This window comes from Erithacus rubecula, assembly GCF_903797595.1.
Source record: "Erithacus rubecula genome assembly, contig: scaffold_850_arrow_ctg1, whole genome shotgun sequence".
In the NCBI taxonomy this organism is placed as follows: domain Eukaryota; kingdom Metazoa; phylum Chordata; class Aves; order Passeriformes; family Muscicapidae; genus Erithacus; species Erithacus rubecula.
In genome coordinates, this window is record NW_027635486.1 from 855 (window position 1) to 20,349 (window position 19,495).

The 19,495-nt window shown below is 45.2% G+C and overlaps 1 long non-coding RNA gene across 1 annotated transcript; it reads left to right on the top strand.

Moving 5' to 3' along the window:
* Positions 1–1,418: 1,418 nt before the first annotated feature.
* LOC306816730 lies at positions 1,419–4,773 on the top strand. The gene is made up of 3 exons (XR_013777768.1): positions 1,419–1,566; positions 3,130–3,220; positions 4,475–4,773. It is a non-coding gene; the product is annotated as an uncharacterized lncRNA (long non-coding RNA).
* Positions 4,774–19,495: the final 14,722 nt, after the last annotated feature.

Below are 19,495 nucleotides of genomic sequence, written 5' to 3' on the forward strand. Positions count from 1 at the left end.
CCCTTCATGCCCAGTCCCTGTCCTAAGCTCTGCCACTGCTGATGACTGAAACAGAAACATTAGTGGAATTGTGCTGAGGCAGCACTTCGTGCAAATGACACTCTCACAAGCACAAGTCACAAGTGACATTCTCACAAGCAAAAAATTGAGGGATTTCTAGAAGACTGTTGAATATTTCTTTTGCGATCTTTGCAAGTGAATACTTCAATTGCATTAAAAGTTCAGGCAAATTTCAGATGAATACCTTTTTAGCTTCCCTGCCAGCCAATTTTGTTTTCAGAATGAAGCAGTTGGATGGCAGTAGGTTGTTTTTGTTAAAAAGTATGCTTATGCCAGTAGACATTGTAGCGATGTTTGAGCTCCAAGGTGGCACATTCTAGACTAAATAATGAGTTCAGGACACAATCCAAATTTTGTTACATCTGAGTAACCTGAGGTAAACTGTTTCCATTTCACACCTATGCAAACAATTGCATCTAGAGCTGAGGAAAACACAAAGGGTTTTGGTGCCTGTTCGAGTCAAAATTCAGCTTTTGCAGTTGAAATTCTTCTTGGAGCTCACTCCAGCATGTGCTTCCTTAGTACCAGATAAATCCCAGCCTGGAGTGCTGCCCAAACCTTGTGATCTTTTTGGGAACCACTCTCACCTAGTTCGTAAACTAAGCTCCAGCCAATTCAGTTGTACTGAGGCATTGGATTTCAAGGGAAGCCCTTGCCTATAAATTCCAGCAATTGGGAAAGGATGGCTTTCTCCTTGAACTCTTGGCTGCATTGGAGGCTCAGTGATGGTCACTCACTGAAAGTGCAGCTCTTGCTCTGCCTTAGCTTAGTGCAGAGCATTTTAAGGGGACAGTGTTGTGTCTTTTTGGAGAGACAAAATTAAAACCACAAATTTCTCATTAGGGATGTGCTGTTTCACATGTGAATGATGATTTCTGTGATTCTTGGTGAGAGTTTGCATAGATCCTAAGGGAATACTTCACATTCAGCAATTGATATTGAAGAGTGGCAGTAGTGAGACAATTGTGGAACTGGGGCTGGCAAATTTTGCTTTGGCCTGGCACAGAGGAACTCAGGTGAGACAGGTCTGGTTGCTGGTAGGGTAGAGGGTGCCCTTGCAACATGCTCCACGTAGTGCCAGTCAGGGATTGGGCTTTGTTACAGAATCAGAGAATATTCTGACCTCACAGTGATCCACAAGGATATGCAAGTTCAGCTCTGTCTCAAAGAATTCCATCATAATTTTAAATCAACTTGCTTGCCTTCTCCCAAACTCCCCTTATGACATTCCTTTTTCTGTTTTCGTTTCCTTTGGGAAAACAAGTAGACATCATAAGAGCCCAACCAAACATTTCACATTGTGCACCTGAGAAGAAGGAAAAAGCCATGAAGCCAGCAGAGAGTGAAGAGAGTCCTTGCACTGCTGTTTATCGCCGACCCTACAGGGACAGGGTGATTCATTTGCTTGCTCTGAGGACGTACAAGAAGCCAGAGTTACTTGCCCGCTTGCAGAGAGATGGAGTCATGCAAAAGGACAAGGGAACCCTTGGCAAGATCCTCCAGCAGGTGAGATTGTGCAGTTTGGCTCCAGCAATTTTCTTCCAACACGTTGTTCTTTTATCCTTAATTTTACTTGTTCCTCCACTGTTTAAATAAGAAACTTTCCTTTTAAAATATTTCCTGTTCAACATGGCTGTTGTTGAATTATGCAAACATTCATAGATCATCAGAATATTTCCTCTTTTGCTATGAGCAACGTCCAGGGGGATAATTCAGATGGACACAGTTTTGGATGCACAGAGTTGCTTCTTAAATGGATTCACATACTTGCTTCCCTTTCCAACACAATCTTAGTTCTGGTTTTAAGACATGAATTCTTGATTCTGGGTATATTTGTTACTTTGCATTTTTTATAATGAGAGACAGACATCAACAGAGACCACCAGTGCAATATCAGTGTTTATTATGTTTTCAAAGAAAGAAAAAGGGCAGATTTTGAGAGATGATGGTGGTGTGTTGTTGAGTTATTTAATGTGTTATAGCAGTCAAATTGATGGAGATTTTCCTGTCTCCATCTCAGCAGGAACTCTCAGCAGTGTCAGGTGATGAAGTCTAAACCAGCACACTTCGTATCAGTGGTCTTGAGGTTTTACTACCTCATTTTACCTTTTTGAGTAGATTTTGTATTTCTCTTGAGAAAGATATGAACCTCATTTACTGTCAAAGGAATAGAACAAGACAAGAGCACGACTTTCTCATAGAAGGACTCTGCAGGAATGAACCCTGGCTCTGCCACATGAAGAGGGAGGGACACTGGGCCTGACCAGCTCTGCTTACACATTGTGGCACTAAATGTTGTTTTGAAAGAAATACTTACGAGATATGAATAGAGATACTTGGTTGTTTCCAATCAGTGATACTTTGATTCAGCTTAAAACTCATGTGATAGAGGAATAAATCATCTCTGTATCAAAGGATATTGTTCAGTTCCAGTTGCGTGCTCACAAAGAGCTGTTAAGAACCAGTTGGATTTCTGTAGTTTGCATTTAGCAACCATAATAAAGGTTTGTTTTCTGAAATGTCTGCCTGTAGGTAGCCAACCTGAATCTAAAGGATAATTCCTTCAGTCTGAAGGAACATCTGTTTCAGACCCTTCAGACTGATTGGCCTGGCTACACTGAAATGGATAGGGAGAAGTTGAAGGTGATACTTGCTAGGTAAGTTCAGTCTTTAGAGGAAGGAGAAGAGACTCTTCAGAACAAACACCCTGGGAGATGAAGCCTCACTTGTTAGAATATACTGAGTCAGCAGCAACCCATCAGGGTCCTGCAGTCCAACTCCCTGGCCCTGCACAGGACACCACAAGAATCACACCCTGTGCCCAAGACTGTTGTCCAAATGCTTCTGAGCTCCTGCTACAGTGACCAGGGGCCACGAGAGCCTGTTCCAGAGCTTGGGCGCTCTCTGGGGCAAGAATGTTTTCCTGATATCCAGCCTAAAGCTCCCTCAAATCAGCTTCATGCTGTTTCCTTGGCTCCTGACACTGAATGTCTGTATAACCTGAAACAAAAGAACTATGACTGTTGATATTGAGGCCTTGGAACATGAAATGTTTCACCACCCTCACAGCAAATCAACTCCATCTCAGAACCCCACCAGCACCAGGCAAGCACCATCTCCAGGACCTTCTGAGACACATGCTCCAGCAAGACCTGCTCAGGTATTTGCTGCATTTTTAACATTCTCTATTGTGTATTAAGGTTTGGCCCTCTGCTGATGGTGTAAAAGCTGTGATGTGCATGTGCACGACCAGGCCAAAGCATGTTGTGCCTCAGGCATTCTGACTGCTTTGGCAGGAAGGTTGTGATCAGAAGAGAGGATCCTGCAGGGGTGCAGCAGCACTGTCCTGAGCCAACTTTCTGCTCTGCCTGGAGACTTGAGCTCAGTCCCCACTCTCAACTCATTCCCTGCAGAAGGACTCAAAGGCTGGCTCTGCATGCATGACAAAACTGGGACAAAAGACTACTGTACATAAGAGGCTGCTGTACATAAAAGGGTGGGGCAGATGGGGCCCTCTGGCTTCCTTTTCTCTCTCTCTTGCTTTCATTCTCATTGTTTACTCCAGATCTACATGATCCATGTGACAGGACCAGCACAGGATCTAGGGAAGTGTGATATTCCCTCACTCCCTTCTCTGCCTTAATTTTGCTCCTCCTTTGCCCTGCCTGGGAACAGCATGGCTGTCCTGTTCTACTCAATCCTCAGTCCTGGATTTTGCTGTGGGAGTGAGGAGCTTGTGGCCGTGTGTTGTGCCATGTGAGCCAGCACCTTTGAGAAGGTCCTTGGGAGGAGCTGAGAGATGGAAGTGAACTGAAGAAAATGGAAGAGCTCATAAGTCACCACTTGTGAAAGTCTCTTGTATAAAGTAAAGAATATTTTAGCCATCAGCTTTTGAGTTTAAAGAGTGGAGTGGCTGCTGGAGTGAAGGCAACTGCACCTAAAAGCACAAGATTATCCTGACATGTGACTGATGTCTTTTTTCATCATCCTGATGAGAATTCACAACCAACCAGCACACCCTGTACTCCTGGGTTGTGTCAGTGATGCACTGATCTTGTCTTTAACAGGGAGACAGCTAAAACAGACTCTTTAGTAAATCATATGTGTATGTGTGACAGCAAGAGCTGTGTACAAGCATGAATTGGGAGCTAGAAAAAAACAACTGGACCTCCCCATTTTGGGGAAGCCTTAGATAGAGCTGCTGAAGGGAGTGTCTTTCTACCAAAGCCTTTTAGCTACAAACTTGAAGTCTTGATGAGAAAGTAGAAATGACATAGAGCATGAATGATCTTTTTATTTAAGGAAAATTTGTTTTTAACCATTGGCACTTCAGAAATGCTGCTATTTTACAAATGGGAGCAAATCCTGATCCTGATCATAGATTAATGAATTAATTATTTTGTTATTGATGCAGAAACGGCCTCTGGCTTCTGACTTCACCAGTCCTGTGCTGAGCAAGAAGAGGCGAATTGGTCACCAGCAGTTCACCAGTCACGTCCAGCCAGCAGCTGGAGGTCTCTCTTCCTCCTGGGTGCTGCCTTCCACAGCCCTTTGTAATCAGAACATGTCTCCAAGGGTTGGCTCCATTTCCCCCTGCACCCATGAGGTGCACCAGAACAACAAGTTCCAGAGTTCTAGAGTCCCAGAGCCTGCCATGGAGCAGATGGAGATCTCCAATTCAAACGGGGAGAAAAATGAATTGGGAAGGCTGAAGCAGTCACATCCTTTGGATTTCGATGAAGGTATTAATATGCTGCTTTTCCTAACTCCTCCCTGGAGAACTGTGGTGTAAAGATTTGGTTATTCAGAGGAGCTCCTACCCAAATTAGGCAACAAGTGAGATCCTTTTCAATTGTACAGATGTTATTAACAGTAAATGCAACCCAGAGAGATAGAAAGGAATAAGAGAGGAGAGGTGGGGTGTAGAGAAGAGAGAAACATTAGGTATGAAATCATCACCACCACATGGATTCTCTGTGGTACAGCCAGTCCATCTTCACCCTTGGTCTTGTCAGTGGTGGGGGTCCCCAGGTGGCTCTGGAGGTACCACCTTTATACTGCCCAAGATTTGAGTACCCACAGGTACAGATGGTCACAGCTGCTCTTAGATCTCGGGCTGGAAGGGATGCAAGTGTCTTTTCCTTACACACAGTCTCTACAGCAAGAAAAAGATTCTTGCTTGAGTCTAAAAACATGTGAGCATTGTTCTTCAGGAGCCACAAAATTCAGAGCAGCTGGTGAAGGAAAAATCTGGACTGTGTTTCAAGTTGGGGCTTAGGCTGCAGCTTTTGTGCTGACTGAGCCATGAGAGCAAATGCACTTTTGGAAATGAAATGTACACAGCAAAGATGTTCTTACAGGTTGTATTGAACATACTGTGACTCTCCTGCTGACGAGAGTGCAGAAATTTTGCATCCAAACTTTGTTTCATGGGAACTTTGGGCCTCTGGAATGGACAAGGAAGTGGCCATAAAAACATGGCATGAGAAGAACTCCAGCTTTTTTCTCTATTTCTTTTTAGAACCTCCATGTTCATCACTCTCTCTCCCCCTCTGTCTATCTCAAGCTGTTGTCTTTTGTGAAACTGCATCTGCTGCTGCATGACTGGAATGGCTGTAGAGATGCCACCTCATGCATTCAAAACAGAAAAGCTGAGCTGGGCTTTACACCATGGTAGTGCAGTAGAGAAAAGTGGCCATGCCTTCTTTCTACAGCCCAGAACTGGCTACTGGAGAGAAAATTCTGTGTGCCCCATTATTGATTTTTGGAGCTTTTTTGAGTAATTTACTGTGAGAACAAAGCTCTGAAGGACTTTTACAAGACCATCCAGTGGGTATTTTTTGGCTTTTGAAAGATCTCCTGATGAAGAGTGTCAAAATTCTGCTTTTCTGCAGGAGAAGGAAAACAAACTTCCATTGTCTCCACATGCTCTGCCACAAACACCCAAGCAGACTACTTGAGGTGAGTGAAAGAGCAGTTGAGCCTTGCCACTCGCAGTGGGTGCCCTGTGAAGCTCTTCCCAGTTTTGAAAGGATGATGTTGAGAAGGTTTTGCTGGCCCTCCTTGGCTAAGAGCTGAAATGAACACCGAGGTGGGTTCAGGCTGGGCTGGCCCTCCCTTCCTGCAGTGCAGTTGCTCAGGGTCAGCTGCAGCAGTGGTGCTGCATCCCCCCCTTGTATTTGCAGTGCAGGAGGGGAGGCAGAACTGTGTGTGTGTGGTATCAAACACTGGAATGGCTGCCAGCTGCTGTCAGAGCAGTGATGTTGGCAAGGGCACCCAGGCCTCCTGCAGCCCTGGGGCTCTGGGGCAGCTGTGCCCTTTGGAGCAGGCACTGCAGGGCCCTGGGTCACATTGGATACAGCCAGGGATGCTCCGTGGGAAGGCTGAGGGCAAGGTGGTCCTGCAGGGGAGCAGCTGAGTGAGGCCTGTGCAAGGACTCTTGCCAGGAAATGTCACTGGGCAGAACCCAGAAGTCCAGGCTATTTCTTCTCTAGTACCTCCCCAGATGTTGAAAGACATCTGTGGATTTCAGAACACACCAGCACAGCAGTCAGGTGCATCTGGCCTGGGATGCATCCCTGGCACAAGCTGCTCTCTGTCCTGGTACTGAATTTCAACTTGTTAATGATTTACTGCTTGTAGCAATTAATCTCAGGGTGTTTACAAGGATTTTTTCCCGTGTGAGGGAGTTTTTGTCATTCAAAAGAAGCTGGTGTGCAGGCCAGGAGGAGCAGAAGCATTGGTGTGTCAGTGTTGGGAAGTGGTGTCTATTATTCTCATTGACACTTCTTCTTGGATTTGTATCACGAGCTTGGTAAACCTCACTCATTTTTATTTGAATGAGAAGGGAATGAAGAAAATTTTTCACCCATCAGAGGCTTCAGGCATTAATGAGTTTTACCCTCGTTAGGAGCTGATGTGGTTTGTGTTTTGTAGTTGCACTTTCAGACTTATACAGAGTTTGTTTTTAATGGCTGCATTACAAGCACCTCAGTTCAAGGCTCAGTTTTGTAAATGCTGTCCACTAGAAGAATCAAATATTATCATGAACTCTGCTTTGCTGTTAGACAGGCAGACATCAATGGAGCTCATAAGTTCAACTCTGTGTAACCAGAACCATAAATTCAGTTCCTGCCAAAAATGTATTTCAGATGGGTTCTCAAAAGTAAATGTATATTTAAAAGTTTTTCCTATATAGAAAGATAATATAGCTTAGCTATGTTTATTCTCTTCCTGAAGTTGTGGTCTTTGTTGGTCATTTGATATTTGAAAGAAGTGCCAATATTTTCTAAATGTGCTTCACTTGCTAATGAAGAAAACCTCTACAATATAAACTATTAGTAACTAAGTGTCATAGAAATGTGGCAGATTTCTGGAGTGACCTGACTACATCCTCTTAAAGCAAAGAACTTGCCTGTAGAAACAGTCAGTCCCAGAGCAACTAACTCGAACCTTGGGAGTCTCTGTTTGACATTTGCCACGTGGTTGGTGCAAAACTACACATGTGCTTTATGGAATAGGAACACATTAGAATGTTCTCTTAGAGTTCACTCACAGAAAAATGATCCATTTTTTTCCTTTAGAAAATACAGTGCCATAGTCTCCTTGGAGCAACGCCAGCACTACAAGGATGACTTCAATGCAGAGTATGAGGAATACAGGAATTTACATTTTCAGATTGATAAGATCAACAAAGATTTTACACAGTTTTATGAGCAATGGAAGAGTCTGATTCCAGGCTCTGAAGCCTATAAGGTAAAGAAAGATAAAACTGTGAGGAGTGTGTTTCATCCCAGCAATGACTTGGATTCCCTGGAGCTGCTCAGTGAGACAAAGGGAAACTGCAGCATTGGCATATGTGCTCAGACACTGCTTGGGCTGGGTCTGATTTTTGTGAGACCCTGCCCAAAACACCCTGTTTGAGCTTACTGTGAACAAAGAGTAAGGTGAGGTGTGTCCCAAGCAGAGTCTTGGAGCATGTGCTCCTTCTGTTCCCTATTGAGAGGCTTAATTGCAGATCTTGGGGGATGCTGGAGCTGGGGATTGGTTTTTGCCAAGCTCCCAGAAGAGTGGTGGCTCACAGGGAAGAAAATCTCTACAGTCAAACTGAGGGCTCTTTTAGTGTTTTGCATAGGTTTGCATTTTATGGTTGGAGTGAAACGTTCTTCTTTTTTTTTTTTTTTTTCTTTTTGAAGATGCTGCTTCATCGAATCCTGACAGAGTATCAGCAGTTACAGCAGGTATGTGTGGCACCAGACCTGCAGGGCCATGGTTACTGCTGAGTGTGGCTCAAGGCTTTTTTAAAGCAAAGGACATCAGATTCTAAACTCTGCAGAAATGTTTGCATGCCCTAATTTTCTTTTGCTTTCTCCTTCACAGGGTAGCCCCAGCTACTCTGAAATGAAGAGCAGGTGCCAGTACCTCCACAAAAAGCTGTCCCATATTCAGAGCCGAATATCTGAATTTGACAAGCAATAAGTGGAGTCCTGGCACCACACATCTGCTTCAGCCATAAAAACCAGTGACATCTGGATTTTTCTTTCAAATTTGAGATTAGGCTTTTAGGATTATATAGGTTAATATAGAACTGTAGTTTACATTGGAACTGAGCAGTTGATTATTTGTTGAAAATGTAGGATTAGATGGAAGAAGTATAGGAAGTTTTAGAAGTAGAAAGAAGTTAGTATTGAACTTGAAAAATAAAGAAATTTCACTGTTGATAACTCCTTTGCTCATTTTGGACTTGTATGGTATTTAGAGAGGCTTTCATCTGGTCCATTCTTTTCTTCAAGCCTCTTGGTTTATCCTTTGAATTAAAATATTTCAGTACGAGGTGGAAGCCCAGTACCTCTAATATGAAATTGTGCACATTTGAAGCAAGTATTGTGGCAAAATTAAATTTTTTATTATAATAATTATAGGTGTGTTTTTTGAACTTCATATGAATTTAAACAGTTTGCATTAGGCAGAAGAGGCATTATTAAATTTGTGACAATATTCAGGTGTGAAAATACAGAAATCCTTGAATACTTTCACAGCCCACACATCTCCACCAGGTTCTGTAGAATGGCATCAAATAATGCACAGGTATGGAGACAATGGACTGGTGCTGCACTTATTTGTCAGTGGGCAGAGCTGTGGGAGGCAGGAATTCAAGGTGATTTCAGAACAGGATGAAGAAAGGGAAAGACAACTTCCATCTGGAGACAGAGTGGCACTGCTGTGCTGACCCAGGCAGAACAGGGCACAAGTTTCAAATCAATAGGAAAAAAGAGTTTTCTGGAAGGAAACCATGCTATCTAAGCACTAGTGTTCTTTCCACAGCACATAGAGTTTAGAGCATGAATGTACATGAGATGCAAATATTCCTGTAAAGGGTTAGAAAAAAGTCATTTATCTATGATTATTTCCACAAATATACCCATGAATGAATAAAAAACCTCCACACCTACGTATATCATTAAGCAGGATACTCTGTAGATTCTCACATTAACACTGGCATAATTATGTAGGAGACTTGCAAAGGTTTAAAGATTTTTATTCTCCCTTTTCTTCTTCAAAACCTCCAAAACATGATGAAATTCACTTTTTAAACTTCAGCCTGCTGTGTGCTGAAGCAAGCCATTATTTGCTTACTCATCATCATCTTTTCCCTGTCTGTTAAAGTCACTGATGCATTAATTGTTCATCCAAACTTGAAACAGTTCATGAAGAATCTGAAGACAAAATTAATGCACTGATTTCAATTGAATTCATGTCCTCTGCCTCTTCAAGCTGAAATACTATTTATTACATGTCAGAATTAAGTCCTGATACCTAATAAGTGGGGAAATACGAACTATAGTGACTAGATGACCATGTTTCAAGGGATCATTGCATTTTAGTCTTATTTGGACAAATTAGTGATCCAAGAGAGAAAAGACTGGTCAATTATCAGAGTGGAAGTAGGTGAAAAAGATGTCTAGGTGGGATGCAGTTGGAGGCAAAAATTAAGTATGTGGGAAAATGATTCTATATCAGATGATTTTAACATTACTACATGCATGATCTTCAAACAAACACATGGGGAAAAACTCTCATGACATAAATGTTGGTATTCCATACATTGAAGGAAGGAAGGGGAGAAAGAAAGCATGGAGTTTCCAGGAGTATCCAAATCAAGCACTTTATTCAGCATCACTATGGAATTTTCATTAAGGAAAAACACTAAATGGAGGGCTCATCACCCATTCAATTTTTTACTAACATTCAGTGAAAGAGACTAATCTGAGTGTAAAAGCTTGCATGTTGAAAACATGAGTGTGTTGAGAGATTTTTAAATCTGGCCCAAAGACAATTCACTGTTCAAAATCCAAGTCTAAAACTTTTCAAATTAAATGACCCTGGATGAAGTAGGAAACACAAGTCCTTCCCTTGAACCTTGACTTGCTTCTTCTAGCTCAATCCTGAAAATAGTAAAAGAAGATCCCTCAGAAATCAAATGAGCAGCAGGGTATATCCCTAAAAGGCAGCTGTAGATCTGAAATAACTTGGGAATCAGAGAGACATCAGTGAGCAACTTTTGAGTCAAACTGTTAGTGAAGAACCTTGTTCCAAGGAAGGACAGTTTTTCTCAAGGAAGTTGAGCAGCAGGATATCGAGGCTCATGGAGCTGGCAGGGATAAAGCAGACAAAGTGGGACATTTGTAGAAATTAACCCTGTGATTCAGTGATCACAGCAGGATGAAGAACCATTCTATCAGACCCTGGGATTAGTAAGAAATGTAGATGCCTCTGTTTATTATATTAGGCCAAGCTGTTCCTTGTCAGGTGGCAGCAGCTGCTCAGCAGAAGGCACAGCTTTAACTCGAGCTCATCACACCTGGAGGCAGCCCTAGAAGTGCTGCACACCTCAGCTGGTGCCAGAGCACAGGGACACCCGGACACCCTCTTGAGACCTGTGTGTGCCATGAACTAAAGGCATCTCCCCAGACCCAGCTATCCAATCCAGCACTCAGCACAGATGTCACTGCCAGGGAAGTCTGCATACAGGGAAAAATACAGTCACAAAACCTATTGGGAAATTGATATTATACAAGAAAAATTCAAATTCCGGTACTTTCCTTCATTAATGAATTTATATACTAGCTCTTCTCCTAAAAATGTAGTTAAATAGTGTACACTTTCCATAGCAGTACAATTCTTCATGCATTCACAGCTGGCAGAGCTCTCATACAACTTGTTTTTTCTCTTAAGTGTAAGGAAGGGCTTCGTTCAAATGAACTGTGCTGCTTCCTCTGAAAGATACAAAATCAGTGAAATAATAGGTGCAAAGTCATAGGTTCTTTAAGGCAGGCAACTCCTATCTAATATAAGGATTGTTTACATTTAGCTTTATGTGCACTTAAAATTACAGTCATACAATTTTCTTATGTTTGTGAAAATAATTTTGTGCTCCCAGAAACTGCACAGTCAAATAAAGCTGAATTGGGATACAAATGTATTCCTCACCATAAAAATGGCCAAACCAAGAACAGCTGCCAGTGATACTTTTCCTACGGTGCTGTTTGGCCCAGGTGTGGATAAAACCAGCATCTGCCCTGCTCAGATCATTCTGGCCCGTTGATCCGAGCCTGTCCCAGAGTGTCACGAACAAGGACATGGAAGTTCAGCAGCCCGTGCTCAGTGCCGTGTGCTCCTCTCAGGGCTCCAAGAGCTCCTCCAGGGACGGGATAAACCCCTGGCAGTGGGACCAGCTCCTGCTGTGCCAGCCAGGCAGCCTTGGATGGTGCTGGGGCAGCAGCCCATGCAGGGCTCGCTCAGTGTCAGCCCCGGGCACTGTGGGCAGTGCTGAACTCTCAGCAAAGCTCTGCTCAGGCTTTGGAGAAGTGCAGGTGATCTGTTGGATTGATCCCTGCAATGCCCAAATTCAGAGTCTGTGGGACAGCCTGGCTGGGTGAGTGAGAGTGATGTTCCCATTTGTCCTGTGGCCTTTTTGGGAATGCTGCCAAGGAGCCTGATGTCTCTTCTGGCCACCTGGAGGCATCTGCACATGCCAGGGAACTGTCAGTGGGGCAGGGTTAATCACGGGTTGTAGACTACTGCAAACAGGGTGGTGTCAAAACATCCCTGTGCTAATGCCTGTGCCCCATAGGAAGAGTCCAACATCTGTGAAAAGCTCCTGCACATTCACAGCAGCCTCAGTAACTGTGTTTGTACAAGCATTCCAGAAAAGCGTGTTTGTAATTTCTCAGCCAGTCTGAAAAGTATTCCAAGGGTTTCTGCAAGCAATCGATTGATCAATCAATCAATATTTTTAAGGTTTAAAGAAAAGAAATTAGAGTAAGAATTTGAAACAGTTACATTATGACATCTTACATACATCCCAAATGAATTTCTGCATTAGAATTTTTGAGGAGACAAACTCCTCACAAACTAGGATAGCTGTATTTTCTCTATAGACAAACACAAGTAAGGTTACAACACAATCAATAATTCATGTTTTCTTTGCAAGTTACATTAAACACAGCCTAAAAACATATGTGATAGGAAATAATTGTAAGTGGAGTTCTTAAATTACAAACTGCAGCAAATGCCTGTTGTACCTGTCTATGCAGCTCTCTTACCTCATGACTCATGAGGTAAGACTCAATAAACAGCTGAATGCTCTCAGGAGCTCCAAATTGTTCCTCTTAGCATCCTGAATGGATGGGCAAAAGTAGCATTAAACAATATAATAGAATTCACAGAATTACTAGGTTGGAAGAGACCTCAAGATCATCAAGTCCAATGCCCTAACACCCCAACTAGACCATGGCACCAAGTGCCACATCCTGTCTCTTTTTCTAACCACATCCAGGGATGGTGACTCCACCACCTCCCTGGGCAGACCATTCCAGTACTTTATCACTCTTTCAGTGAAAAACTTTTTCCTAATATCCAGCCTATATCTCCCCTGGCACAGCTTAAGACTGTGTCCTCTTGTTCTGTGTCCTCTTGTTCTGCTGCCTGGTAAAAGAGACCAAACCCGCCTGACTACAAAAACCTTTCAGGGAGTTGTAAAGAGTGATAAGGTCACCCCTGAGTCTCCTTTTCTCCAGGCTAAACAACCCCAGCTCCCTCAGCCATTCCTCACAGGGCTTGTGCTCCAAGCCCCTCATCAGCCTTATTGCCTCCTCCAGACACGCTCAAGCATCTCAACATCCTCCCTAAACTGAGGGGCCCAGAACTGGAGAACATGATTTTAGACAGTGCTCTTTGGGCTGGTATGGTCAAGAACTGCTTTCCTCAGGAACTAATGGATAATCCCTCTCTAAGCCTCAAGAACTGTGGGATGAGTAAAGCCTGAATGGACAAACTTGCATTTCCCGTGTTACATGGTAATTCTTACATACTCTGAGAAGTGTTGAATAAAGCAGGGAAAAGATACCAGAAAAACATCCTCTCCTGACATGGTCTATGATCCGCAGGTAAGAAAAAAAGTCAGTTTTCAAAATAGAAAAAGAATGTTTGCATTGAGGAATTCCCTAGATCTGCCTGAGAATGTTGCACTTCAGAACAGGCAACAAAGCAAGATACGGATCCGAAAGAAACTTAGCTTAGAGTTGAGAATAAAAACACAGAAACACATATGACAACTACTAACCCATTTTATACACTCAATGGCTATGACTCAGTAACTTCTTATTCAAGTTGTGCAAGTTTTCATTCATTTTTTTCACATTTATTTGTAAGTAAGTCTGTACAAATAATGTAAGAAAAAGCATGACGTACAGTTAATACTGTCTAAAGAGTGTTGTTAAATACAGGCAGAATCAAATCCTGTCAAACCATGTCAAGCATTTTCTGAAGCAATATGACTTATCTGCTGATAAGTCTCTGACTGGAAGGAAGAGTAGAAAAACCAGAACAAATGTAAAAAAGACAGGACTGATATAGCAGAACAAGTGGCATGTGGAAGAGAGAGCACAGCTGGTCAAGATATTCTGGCCTTGGTACAGACTATGGAACAAGAAACCACAGCTATGAAGATCTTCATGTGCAGCTATCAGGATTTTGAAAATGTGTGGTTTTGTAAGGCTGCCAAGTAATGGAAACAATAGGCTGATTCTGTAACTGGGGAGATGTTGACGCGGAGAAAGATTATGGAACGGCAAAAAAACACCAAGACACTTTCTTGATTGGTGCAGAAAAAGAGCAAGAAAGAGCAATTTATTGAAAGAAGCCATTGCCTTAAATAAGACAGATTGTTGAAAACAAAATACAGACAGATCACTGGTCAGAGAAAGAGACACCTCTCTCTCCTCCCTGACTTTCTCATGGACCTTGCAGGTGTTTATCTCTGTTATGATTCCTTGTCTTATGTTTACAATAGAGAAAAAGTCTCCAGCTTGGGAAAAATCCTAGCTGGAGCTGGGAAAGTTTCATGGCCTCAGACAAATACTTAGAACTTGAGAAAAAGGCCTAGCTAAATGTGCCTAGGCCTTCAGCAGTGTCCACAATTCCCCCTTTTAGTTTTTAAAAAAGAAAAGAAAGAGAAGTGTTTGTAATCCTCCACAGGGCCCTTTGTCAAAGAGAACAAACACCACTCCTCAGGAGATATGTGGATACCTGAAGAGCCTAGGGAACTCTTCATACCTGGTCCTTTTAACAAACTTAATTCTAAAACTTAATTCTAATTACAATAACAAAACCCATCACCATTCACCAAACTTATCAAACAGTGAAAAATCCACCACTAAGTAATTATTCTAATACAACAATGAAAACTATATCAACAGTTCCAACATGAACAGATGAATGTCCATTCTCTGCTTGAAGAGGGATCATCTGGTCAGTGTTTTCTCTGGTTGGTGTTTGGTGAGCTGGTCAGCATGTGAAAGCTGAGCTGTGATCACACTCTGCCCCTGGTGCAGGTCAGGGCAGACACCTTGATGGTCAGTAGCAAAGACCCAGGCATGTCTCATCTGAAGCCTGAAATGAGGCAAAGGTGATTCACAATAACTGGATTGGTTAGATCTTTTCTTTCTCTTTTTCCAATTTCGCTGTCCTACAATAGGAACAGCATCAGGCACAGGCACAGGAAAAGCCTGAGCCTCTCTCATTTGGATATCATCATTGCAAGTTTTCAGCTCTTCCCTTAGAACAAGGGAATAGAGCTCAGAAACATCTGCCCCAGCGCTCCCTCCTCCCATGCCCACTGCAGGAATGAAACCAGCCCCCGCTGCTCCCCCTTTGAAGTGAGGACAAAGCCATCGCTGCTGTCAGCACAGGGTGGGAGCGGCGAAGCAGCTGGAAATGCCGATGGGAGGGGTCCGTTCGTGGGGTCCAGCGCTGGGCTCAGCACCGCTCCCGGGTGAACGAATGGAGAAACTGAGGGAAGAAGAGAAGGCAGCCCCACCTCTGCTGAGGCAGAGAAGGGCAGCCCAGACCCTGCTCGGGCGGGCAGGTCGGTCTCCAGCACCGGAGAGGAGGGAGGCGCCGGCAGCAGCTCCTTCTCTGGGGTGGCTGGTGCCGACGGCTCCTCTCAGCAGGCGGGTCACGGTCAGACGGCACCGGGGACGGACGGGCCAGCACCACCCGCACCTTTTCAGGGGGAGGCTCTGCCCCGGCAGGCGGATCGAGCGGCGGCACCGGCACGGTGGAGGGGCCGGCTGACGGCACCTCCTTCTCGGCAGCGAGCGGCCCCACAAGGGCGGGGGCCGCCCCCCCAGGCAGCGCTGGCTGCACGGGGGCTGCTCCAGCCGGGGCCGCTCCGAGCCGGCAGCGCGGGGGGCGAGTCTGGCTCCGGGGGGTTCCCGGGATAGCAGACAGATTCCTCCTCGTTTTGTTCTGAACCTGCCTCGCTCCCCTCAGAGCCTACCTTGTCCTCCTTCAATTTTCCATTAATGATCCCTCAAGTGTTAATTGGAGGGAGAATTGAAGCATCACCTTCCCGTATGACTTCATACAATCGGTATCCTGGCTCTCTCCAAGCTTTCTCAGAGAAAGCCACTCCTTCATCCTCAAAACACCCGCTTTCTCTTGCCCACGCTAACAAGTCAACCAAGTCCTTGTCCGGAGTTGGGGTGTCCAAGCTTTCATGGACATCCCTCCACAGCGAGAGTATAGTTTGCTCTTGCTTAGACAGACGATTCCCCATTATTTCAGAATTTCCCACCTAGCCGCTCTGCTGGGAGGGAGGGGGAAACACAGTACCTCTCTCGACGGGGAGAAAACAGTCGAGACGCAGCTCGCAGCTCTCGCTGTGCGGGCTCCCGGCACTCGGCTCCGCGGGGCTGCGGGATTTCGCCGCCGCTCCGAACCGAGCCAAGGGGCTCCTGAGCTACAAGCTCATATTACCTCTCTCGGTGGGAGAGGAGAAAAGCCGACGATTTCTGCGGGTTTCCCGTCCTGCCGTAGTCAGGCGGGTCTCCGCGATGTCCCAGATGGCTCTCGACTCCGGCCGCGATCCCGGCTCTGGTCCTGGCCCCAGGTTCGCAGCCCTGGTTTTCTGGGTTTCAGTCTGCTCGGTGCAGCTCTGGCTACAAACCCCAGCACGGGCCGCACCCCGGTTAGGACAGGCCTCCAGGGTCCGTCCCGGTTTTTGCAGGCTGTCAGCTCCGAGTTTTCCCGGTGCTGTTGGTCGGTCAGAGATCGCTTAGGGTGATCCCGATCCACTCGAGTAACGATCTCTCGGTGGGACCTCCATATGTTGCCGTGGAGAAAGATACGGAGCAGCGAAAAAACAGCAACAAGACACTCTCTTGCTTGGTGCAGGAAAGAGCAAGAAAGAGCAATTTATTGAAAGAAACCATTGCCTTAAATAAGACAATTCGTGCAAAACAAAATACAGACAGATCATTGATCAGAGAAGGAGACACCTCTCCTCCCTGACTTTCTCATGGACCTTGCAGGTGTTTATCTCTGTTATGATTCTTTCTCTTGTGTTTACAATAAAGAAGAAATCTCTAGCCTGGGAAAAATCCTGGCTAGAGGCTGAGAAAGTTTCATGGCCTGAGAAAAATACTTAGAACTTGAGAAAAAGGCCTAGCTAAAATGTGCCTAGGCCTCCAGCAGTGTCCACAACCGGGACTGGCACCGGCTGTGGGGATTGGTTGTGGCTTTAGATCTTCCCAGAGCAGAGCAGCTGCTGGCTGCTGTAAAGTTGTTTCTTGTGAAGGCACGTCAGGCTCCAAAGGCAAAGAGCCCAAGGCTCTCCAGTCCCTGTTCAATCTCTCTGCCATAAAGTCCCGATGGAAGCAGGAGCAGCTCTCTGCTGCAAGAGGTCGAAGCTGCGGCTGGTGCAGAGTCTCCAGAGGCAGATGCTCCCTGGCCTTTCTTCTTCTGTTCTTTTCTTCTTCATCTTCCTCTTCTTCTTCTCTCGTGTGCTGGTAGTGGTGATGATGGTGGTGGTGGAGGAGGACAGAGCAAAGAGAGAGAAGCAAGAGAGAGCTCCAGATCCAATATGTGGATTTTTATTGACAAATCACCCAATGAGCCAAAACCGTGAACCTGACGAATTTCTCCTTAACCTGTTAGAATTCCGTAATACTAAAGTCTACATATAACTTGTGCATATGGCCTATCTGTTCTATGTGAAGAATATATAAAATATTCCTACTGTAATTTTATTTTGTCTAGAACTAAGTTTTTATTGTCTCAATGCAGCCACTATTTTATAGGAGATTCCACGGCTTTTACTTTTTATGGTATTTAAAACACATTTCTACATGCTTCACACTAAGATGTAAATGTCTACTTCATATCTATGCTACTTAATATTTCTATTTCCTTATACTAAATCTAAGACCTCTATTTCATGTCTGTGTGGTATCCTGTATTTTAATTTCTCAAAAATATTTTAAATTTAATTCTTGCATGCTATTCTCTATCAGAGGGAGTCAGAGAGGCTTCTCTGTTCCACTCTCCAACAATCGGGAATGGAGACAGGGACTGAGAGTGGGGACTGGGAAAAAGACATTGGAATGCAAATTAAAATGGGAACAGGGAATAGGAATATAGAAATAGAACAGGAAATATGAAAATAGAAACTGGGGAGAAAATATGGGATAGAGATTTAGAATATGGGAGAGGAAACAGACATAGGGATAGAGAGACAGGATTGGGAAAGGGGAATATGGGAAGGGGACTGGAAATATAGAAATGGAAATATGGGAATGTGCCTGAGATCAGGAATACAAGAAGGGGAACAGGAAAGGGAATATGGGACTGGGAATATGTGAACAGTAACCAGGCAGAGAATACAGGACAGGGAATGATACTGGGAATGGGATCTGAACTGGGACTGGGGCAGGAGTGGTGTGAGATGGCAATGGGCTGAGGGCAAGGGCAGTGACAGTGGGGAGAGGAGGATCCTGGACTGGGGACAGCGGGAGCTGGGTCAGGGGGAAACGGGGAGGGTGTCAGGGCAGGGGGTCCTTGATCAGCTGCCCCAGAACCTCCGTCAGCATCTCCCAGTGCAGCCAGAGCCGCTGGGCCTGGGGTGCCCAAAGCCCTGAGACAACCACAAGGAAACCTGAAGTCCCTGGAACACAGGGTCCCCCACATCCTCTGGAAGATCCCCCTGTGTCTGCAGGCATGTCTTAGTTCAATGTCTTCATTTTTACCCCAGTACTGGGTGTCTGGGAAGGACAACAGGAAATGCAAAGAAAATCCAGGCCACAGGGAGCCAGCACGAAGCTTTTCCTGCACTCAGGGCACTCACAGGGCTTCTCTCAGTGGAGACGCCGTTGGTGTTTGGTCAATGTAGAGCTCTGTGAGAAGCTCTTCCCACTCTCGGGACACTCTTAGGGTCTCTCCCCTGTGTGGATGCGCTGGTGGGTGACGAGGTTGGAGTTTGTCTTGAATCCCTTACTGCAGTCGTGGCAGGAGAAGGGCCTCTCATCCCAGTGAGTGCGATAGTGCTGGAGCAGATGGGTGTTTCTCTGAAACCTCTTCCTGCATTTATCACACTCGTAGGGTCTCTCCCCTGTGTGGATGAGTCGGTGGCTGATGAGGTGGGAATTTCGATTGAAGCTCTTCCCACAGTCGGGGCAGCAGAAGGGCCTCTCCCCTGTGTGAATGCGATAGTGCTGGAGGAGACTGGAGCGGGTGTGAAACCTCTTTCTGCATTTATCACACTCGTAGGGCCTCTCCCCAGTGTGGAACCTCTGGTGCTCAGTCAGGTGTGAGCTGCACTTGAATCCCTTCCCACACTCCCCACACTCGTAGGGCCATTCCCCCGTGTGGATCCTCTGGTGTTCAATCATGTCCCATCTCCTCCTGAAGCCCTTCCCACATTCTGAGCACTTGTGGTGCTTCTCCCCATGGTGAAGCTGCTCACGCAGCCCCAGCTCCGAGCTCCGGCCGCCTCCCCGGCCCGGGCTGGCTCTTTCCTGCTGGGATCCCCGGGCTGTGCGTTTGCAGCCCCTCCTGCTGCGGGATCTGCGGGGCTTTTCCTCCCCGTTGCATTCCT